The sequence below is a fragment of the Arachis ipaensis genome, chromosome B03 (genome assembly GCF_000816755.2).
Source record: "Arachis ipaensis cultivar K30076 chromosome B03, Araip1.1, whole genome shotgun sequence".
NCBI classification, from domain to species: domain Eukaryota; kingdom Viridiplantae; phylum Streptophyta; class Magnoliopsida; order Fabales; family Fabaceae; genus Arachis; species Arachis ipaensis.
The window spans coordinates 127,074,299-127,080,110 of NC_029787.2; the positions used below are offsets into that span (position 1 = coordinate 127,074,299).

General features: G+C 34.6%; 1 protein-coding gene across 12 annotated transcripts in view; it reads right to left on the reverse strand.

The window, feature by feature from the left end:
* LOC107631877 (involucrin) overlaps positions 1 to 4,334 on the reverse strand; it is a 6,085-nt gene extending 1,751 nt beyond the window's left edge. For 5 of the 12 annotated variants that reach the window (XM_021119727.1, XM_021119728.1, XM_021119729.1 and 2 more), the window contains exons 1-5: positions 3,983 to 4,334; positions 3,618 to 3,732; positions 2,901 to 3,010; positions 1,597 to 1,683; positions 1,267 to 1,346 (exon numbers count right to left, since the gene is read on the reverse strand). The gene's annotated coding sequence lies outside the window, so the exon portion shown is untranslated. Of the gene's footprint in view, positions 1 to 1,266; positions 1,347 to 1,596; positions 1,684 to 1,883; positions 1,924 to 2,900; positions 3,091 to 3,617; positions 3,748 to 3,982 lie in introns of all 12 variants that reach the window. The other 7 variants (XM_021119723.1, XM_021119725.1, XM_021119726.1 and 4 more) reach the window with 7 other exon arrangements.

A 5,812-nucleotide genomic window follows, 5' to 3' on the forward strand; every position in this document is an offset into this window, starting at 1 on the left:
TTATCTTATCATATTTTATCAAAGAATCACTTGTTTTTCAAAAAGGCCATAAAATTAAAACACACAAAAAAAAAAGGAAAAGGAAAAGGAAAATTGCTTATCCAACTCAACTCAAACGAAAAGTTGAAAACTAAAAATTAAAATTTTAAATTACATCAGATGTCATTTTTAACTAATTGAATGAATTTTAAGAGTTTTGGATCTAATTTTTCAAATGCGACACAATCCAAACGAAACCACATATACTATTATATGTTTTATTCATTATTGCATAGTTTTTTTTTTTAAGAAGAATGCTAGATAAATAAGTTATTTTAATAATCAAGTTTAGCTAATTTTTTTTATGTCACTTTTTTTTTCTTTTTTTTCAACTAAATTTTTTTATTATCAATTCCTAAATTGTTAGACCAACGTCTATTATAATCTTTTTAAATTTTAAAAATTATTTTATCAATCATAATTATTAGGATAAGTATTATTTTGATCCCTAACGTTGAGGGTCAGAACTGAAACGCTCTCCAACATAATTTATTTAGAATCATCCTTAACGTTTTTTCGTATTAAAAATCATCCTTTTAACTTTTTAAGGACAAAAATACCCTCAACCATCGCACTTTTACCACCAGCACCTTTACCACCACCTCCCTTACTCCCATTAAATACTAATAATCAGATTCAAAAATCCCAACAATAACACATTTAAATTCAGAAACATCAACATCAAATTCAGCAACAAAATCAATCAAAAAAATAATAAATCAAAATCAGAATTGGAAGCAAGAATCAGAAGCAGAAGTAGAAGCAAAGAAGCAAATTTGTTTTCTTCACCAGTTTGGGTGTATCCTTAACTTCACTTTTCAGCCTTCAAAATTTGTTTTCTCGACAGAAATATTGTTACCAAAACTAATTAATATGGATATGCATTTGGATGATAGAGAGTACAAGCAGATAGAACCAAAGAGAATAGAAACAGAGCTGAATACCAAATGACATGCAAGACACAAAATCACTAAATACCAAATACATAAATTACTAAATTAAAACAGGGCTGATGTGTGAGGAGAGAATAGAAGGGAAAAAGCTTCAAGATTCTGCTATGTGCAAAGAGAGATCTCAATCTTCTATTCTTGCCACTAACTAAACTAACTTCTATATAAATATGGAGCTAACTAACAAAGAGATATATTACAAATTTAAACTTCATAAGAACTCGGTATATTCAAGGTTTTTTTGCAGAAGAAAAAAGAACCAGAAGCTAACCATTACCTCGTCAGTTGCATCTTCCCTTTCAGATGCACTGCAGCTTCACAGCTCTCATCTTTTCCTTTGTTTTCATGTTCTTCATCCTGGTTATTTAACCAAAGCATGGTGTCACTTTGTACGAATAAAGCAAGAATCTTATATCAACATTGAAAAACACATAAATGAACAACTGAGATGAGCAGAAAATAATAGATAAAGTTCACACATATCTACTTTAATATTAGATGTATTCATTATTCAAATTTAATTTCCAAAATATAGTTAGCATTCTGAGAAGTTCACACATATCTACTTTTCACCATCTATTATGTCAAAATTATCCTTTTTATATACCTGAAGAAGGATTGATTCATTCAGGTTTTCCACTGAGTCAACTTCACTATCTGAGTTTATTTCAGCCTCTGCTCCACCTTCAATGAACTGCACATAAAGTTGAATAGCATTAAGGAACAATCAAAAGCATGACAAATCGACACTCATGGGTATAAATAAATTAAATTGAACTAATCAATAAAATTTCAAATATAATTAAGTACCTCAAAAACATAATTAAATAGAAAAATAATTCTAAACTATTCACAATAATATATATATATATACGGGCAGGAGCAAATACTCACTTATCAACAAATGGTTTGCTAAGGTCCCTATTAAGATTCCCTGAGCCGAGGCATGGATTAATGGATTAATGCATTAGACGTAGTATCAACTATTCATATTCATAATCAGTAGTATATATTGGCACATAGGACATATCTAGAATGTTTCTTTCTCTTTGGAGATTAGAAAATTGCAAACAAAACCTTCAACTTATCGAAAACAATCAAATGCTCCAGAAAAAAACATAGTTTAGTGTCTTGGGTAGTTTTAGCATCAACTGCTATAACTCTTGCCTTCTGAGAACTAAAGTGGTGATCACCAGCTGTGAATGAAGGACACAGATGATTGTTTTATGAGAATGAGACTAATGGCAGGACACAAACTCATGATGACAAAAATGAATGTTATATAGATTAAGAGCTAGATCATTTTCCAATAAAAAGAACCAAGAAATGCAGAGTACAAAACCATAGTCTTGTTTCCTTGTATCAAATCAAGTACCTTTACAAAGTTTTTAGTCCATACAAATCAAGTTAGGAGATGCAGTATGGTGAAAAGAGATGTACAAAATAAAAAAGTGAAGAGGGAAAAAACATAATTTTTTTTTAAGTAAACTATGCCACAAGACAGTGACATATATTAAGTAGAAACTTATTGTCTCTAGATATACCAAGACAAAAGTTATGATTAGATGAAGTACAAAAAGGGCAACGACATGGACAAACCACATTACAACAATTTTGCAAGAAAGAAATAAATCCCCAACAGAACTTTACTGTTAGAAATAAAGGGAAATGGATATGAAACCTTCTCCAAAATCCCTAAATTTACTGAAAAACAAATTTCTAAACCAGAAAGAATTTATCAAACTTTACTATCAGATTTCTTAATAGCAACCAACTTTCACAACTCACAAGAACATGAATTTCTTCTCTACAAATCCCTAATAGAACTCGGTCATAAATCGCTGCAAGCCATCAAAATGCGTAAAACCCTCAATATAAAGAAATAATCGAGAAAGGAATAAGAGGCATAACCTGCTAACATAGAAGACAGAGGCACGACAACGGCAGAGGAGAGACAGAGATCAGCCACAGATGCAGATCCTCAAATTCCGCAGAGAAGAAGGAACACGTGAGGGAAAAATCTGCAAATGAAAAGGATCTAACACATTTACTGGAATAGCAATGTCTTCTTCTTTGTAAAAGGACCTTTCCCCTTCATAAACTGATGAGAAGAAATATAAATATAAGAACAAAGCATTCGTATGATAAGAAAAACGGATAAAGAAAAACGGAAAGCATTCGTATGCTGTTACATTTGCATAAAACATATGATAAGAACAAAGCTTAATTAAGCATTTTATATTATAGACTATGAAATTATCAAGGCTTATATTTTTCTTTGAAGGTATGTAAGATGTAATATTTCTATATCGAAGAACAAAGAGGTAATATGGACTTCCCAAATCAAACAAAGTATTCTATGTAATCATTGGTTTAATTTCCTTAAAGAGGCTCTAAGCTATTAATCTTCATGAAGATAATTTAACTTTCAGAAATTTGTTTTATCCTATTTCAAAAGATAAAAGTATTATATTATCAATTACATGATTTAATTCTCAAACAATAATAGTAATAGAGCCAATCACCCATCATGTGCTGGTTAATCAACTTATGACCTAACCCTCAGCAACCTAACATCACATGCACCATCGTGTACCACTTGAAAAGATATCAATGAATAATGAATACCTGAAAGAATAGATCAGTGGGGAATCTGAGCGATTTAACAGTCCAATAAGCCATCTTGTCCAGAAATGTTACCGGCGCACTAAACAGCAACAAGTAATCCCTAATCACACTAAACCTGAAATCAATAAAGCTAACAGAGCATAATCCCTAATTACAAAACAGCAACAAGTAATCCCTAATCCCTAATCCATTTTTAGCAGCAGCAAGAAAATTTCAACAAAAATTTCAGGAATTAAAAAAAGAGCAGCCGCACAAAATCAATTATTTGATTTCCATTAATCCATTCACAACTTCACATTCAAAAATCAGCAAACAAAGCATAAAAGGAAGAGAAGAACCGAAGAAGTGAAAACAGTGCCACTAACCTTAGACGGAGACACGGACGGCGACCGGCGAAATGACGGCGACCGGCGATACGGCGGCGAGCTGCTCCAAGCCTCGAACAGAGAAGCCAGGAAGACGAGCTTAGCGCGACAGAGCTTGCGACGAGCTTGAGGCGGCGACGCGAGCTTGAGGCAGGGACAAGCTTGAGGTGGCGACGCAAGCTTGAGGCAGCGACGAGCTTGAGGTGGCGACGCAAGCTTGAGGCAGCGACGAGCTTGAGGTGGCGACGCAAGCTTGAGGCAGCGACGAGCTTGAGGAGCCGGCGACGAGCTTGAGGGAGACTGGGAGAGAGTGGCGAGAGAAGAGAGAGCTGAGATGGATTTTTTTAATTTATTTTGAAATTCAGTTTATTTCTCTTATTTAAAAAAAGTGACCGATTTAGCAATTAATTAATTTGTAACTTTTGATTTTTAGTTGGTCTCAAATTTCGTCGTTAATAACGATCAATTTTATGATTAACTGTTCTAATACTAAGATTTTATAGTTAGTCGCTAAAATCGGTTGCTATATTAATTCTTAGTAACCGATTTAGTGATCGCTACTTTAGCGATCGAATTAGCGACCAGCTATTTTATCAACATATTTTTAAGTCGGTTGCTAATTCGGTCGCAAAATTATAAAATACCAACTAATTTAGTGACCGAATACTTTAAAACCAATATTTTATAGTTGGTCGCTAAATCGGTTCAACCAACTTCTTAGCGACTAATTTATCGACCAACCACCATTAAGCTTATTTTTATATTGGTCGCAAAATCGGTCACTAAACTAAAAATAGCAACTGATTTAACCACCAACATACCCTAAGAGCTTTTTTTTTTTGGTTGCTAATTCGGTCGCTAAGTTAAAAAAATAGCGACCGATTTTAACGACCGATTAGATTGGCTTTGTCATTAGTAGTTAAATCGGTCACTAATTTTTATTTTAACGACCAATTTAGCAAACCAAGAGTGGGTGGTCACTAAATCGATCGGTAATTGAAATTTAGCGATCGATTTAGCAACCGATTTTTTTTAATCCTATAAAAGTTTGATTGGTCACAAAATCGGTCGCTAATAGTGACTGATTTTGTTGGTCGCTATTTTAAAACTTTTTCGTAGTGAAAGCATAAGCAAAGCAGATGCAAAAACAGACAGACGCAGGAATAGAAGAAGAAGCATATGCATCCGGATCTCAAGCGGCAGCGGCATTTCTCGGCGACGAAGGCTCGGCCACCCATCACCAGCGGCGGCGACGGAGCGTGCGACGGCGGCTAGGCAGATCGGCGATGGTAGGAACCCAGCTCAGCATCGGATCCCTCTCTCCTTCGCGCGCCACCCTCCTCGCGTCGGGCTCCCCTTCCCAGCGACGCACTCCACGGGGCAGAAGCATGCATGAACGGTGGCGATGTCTTCCTCTGTTCGCGGTTCTGGCAGCGGTTCGTGGGCAGACCGGCGACGATGCAGGTGTCGCGATGGTGGTGGCGACTATGGCAGCTGCCTCCTCTCCTCCACCGGCGCTCCTTCTCTCTTTCTCGGATCTCCTCTCTCCTTTATATAATTTTTTTATTAGAATAGGGATAGTTTAGTAATAAAATAAAAAAATTTTATTAAAAATGACGATTTTAATACAAAAAAAATGTTAAAGATAATTCTAAATCAAAAATTATGTTGGGGACGATTTCGATTCTGACTCTCAACGTTAGAAACCAAAATAATACTTGCTCCTAATTATTACGATTTTACTAAACATGAATACTACAATGCAATTTTTGAAAGTTACTTTTTAATAACCAATTTTGATAAGAGCAATATTAGATTGTTAATAAAATT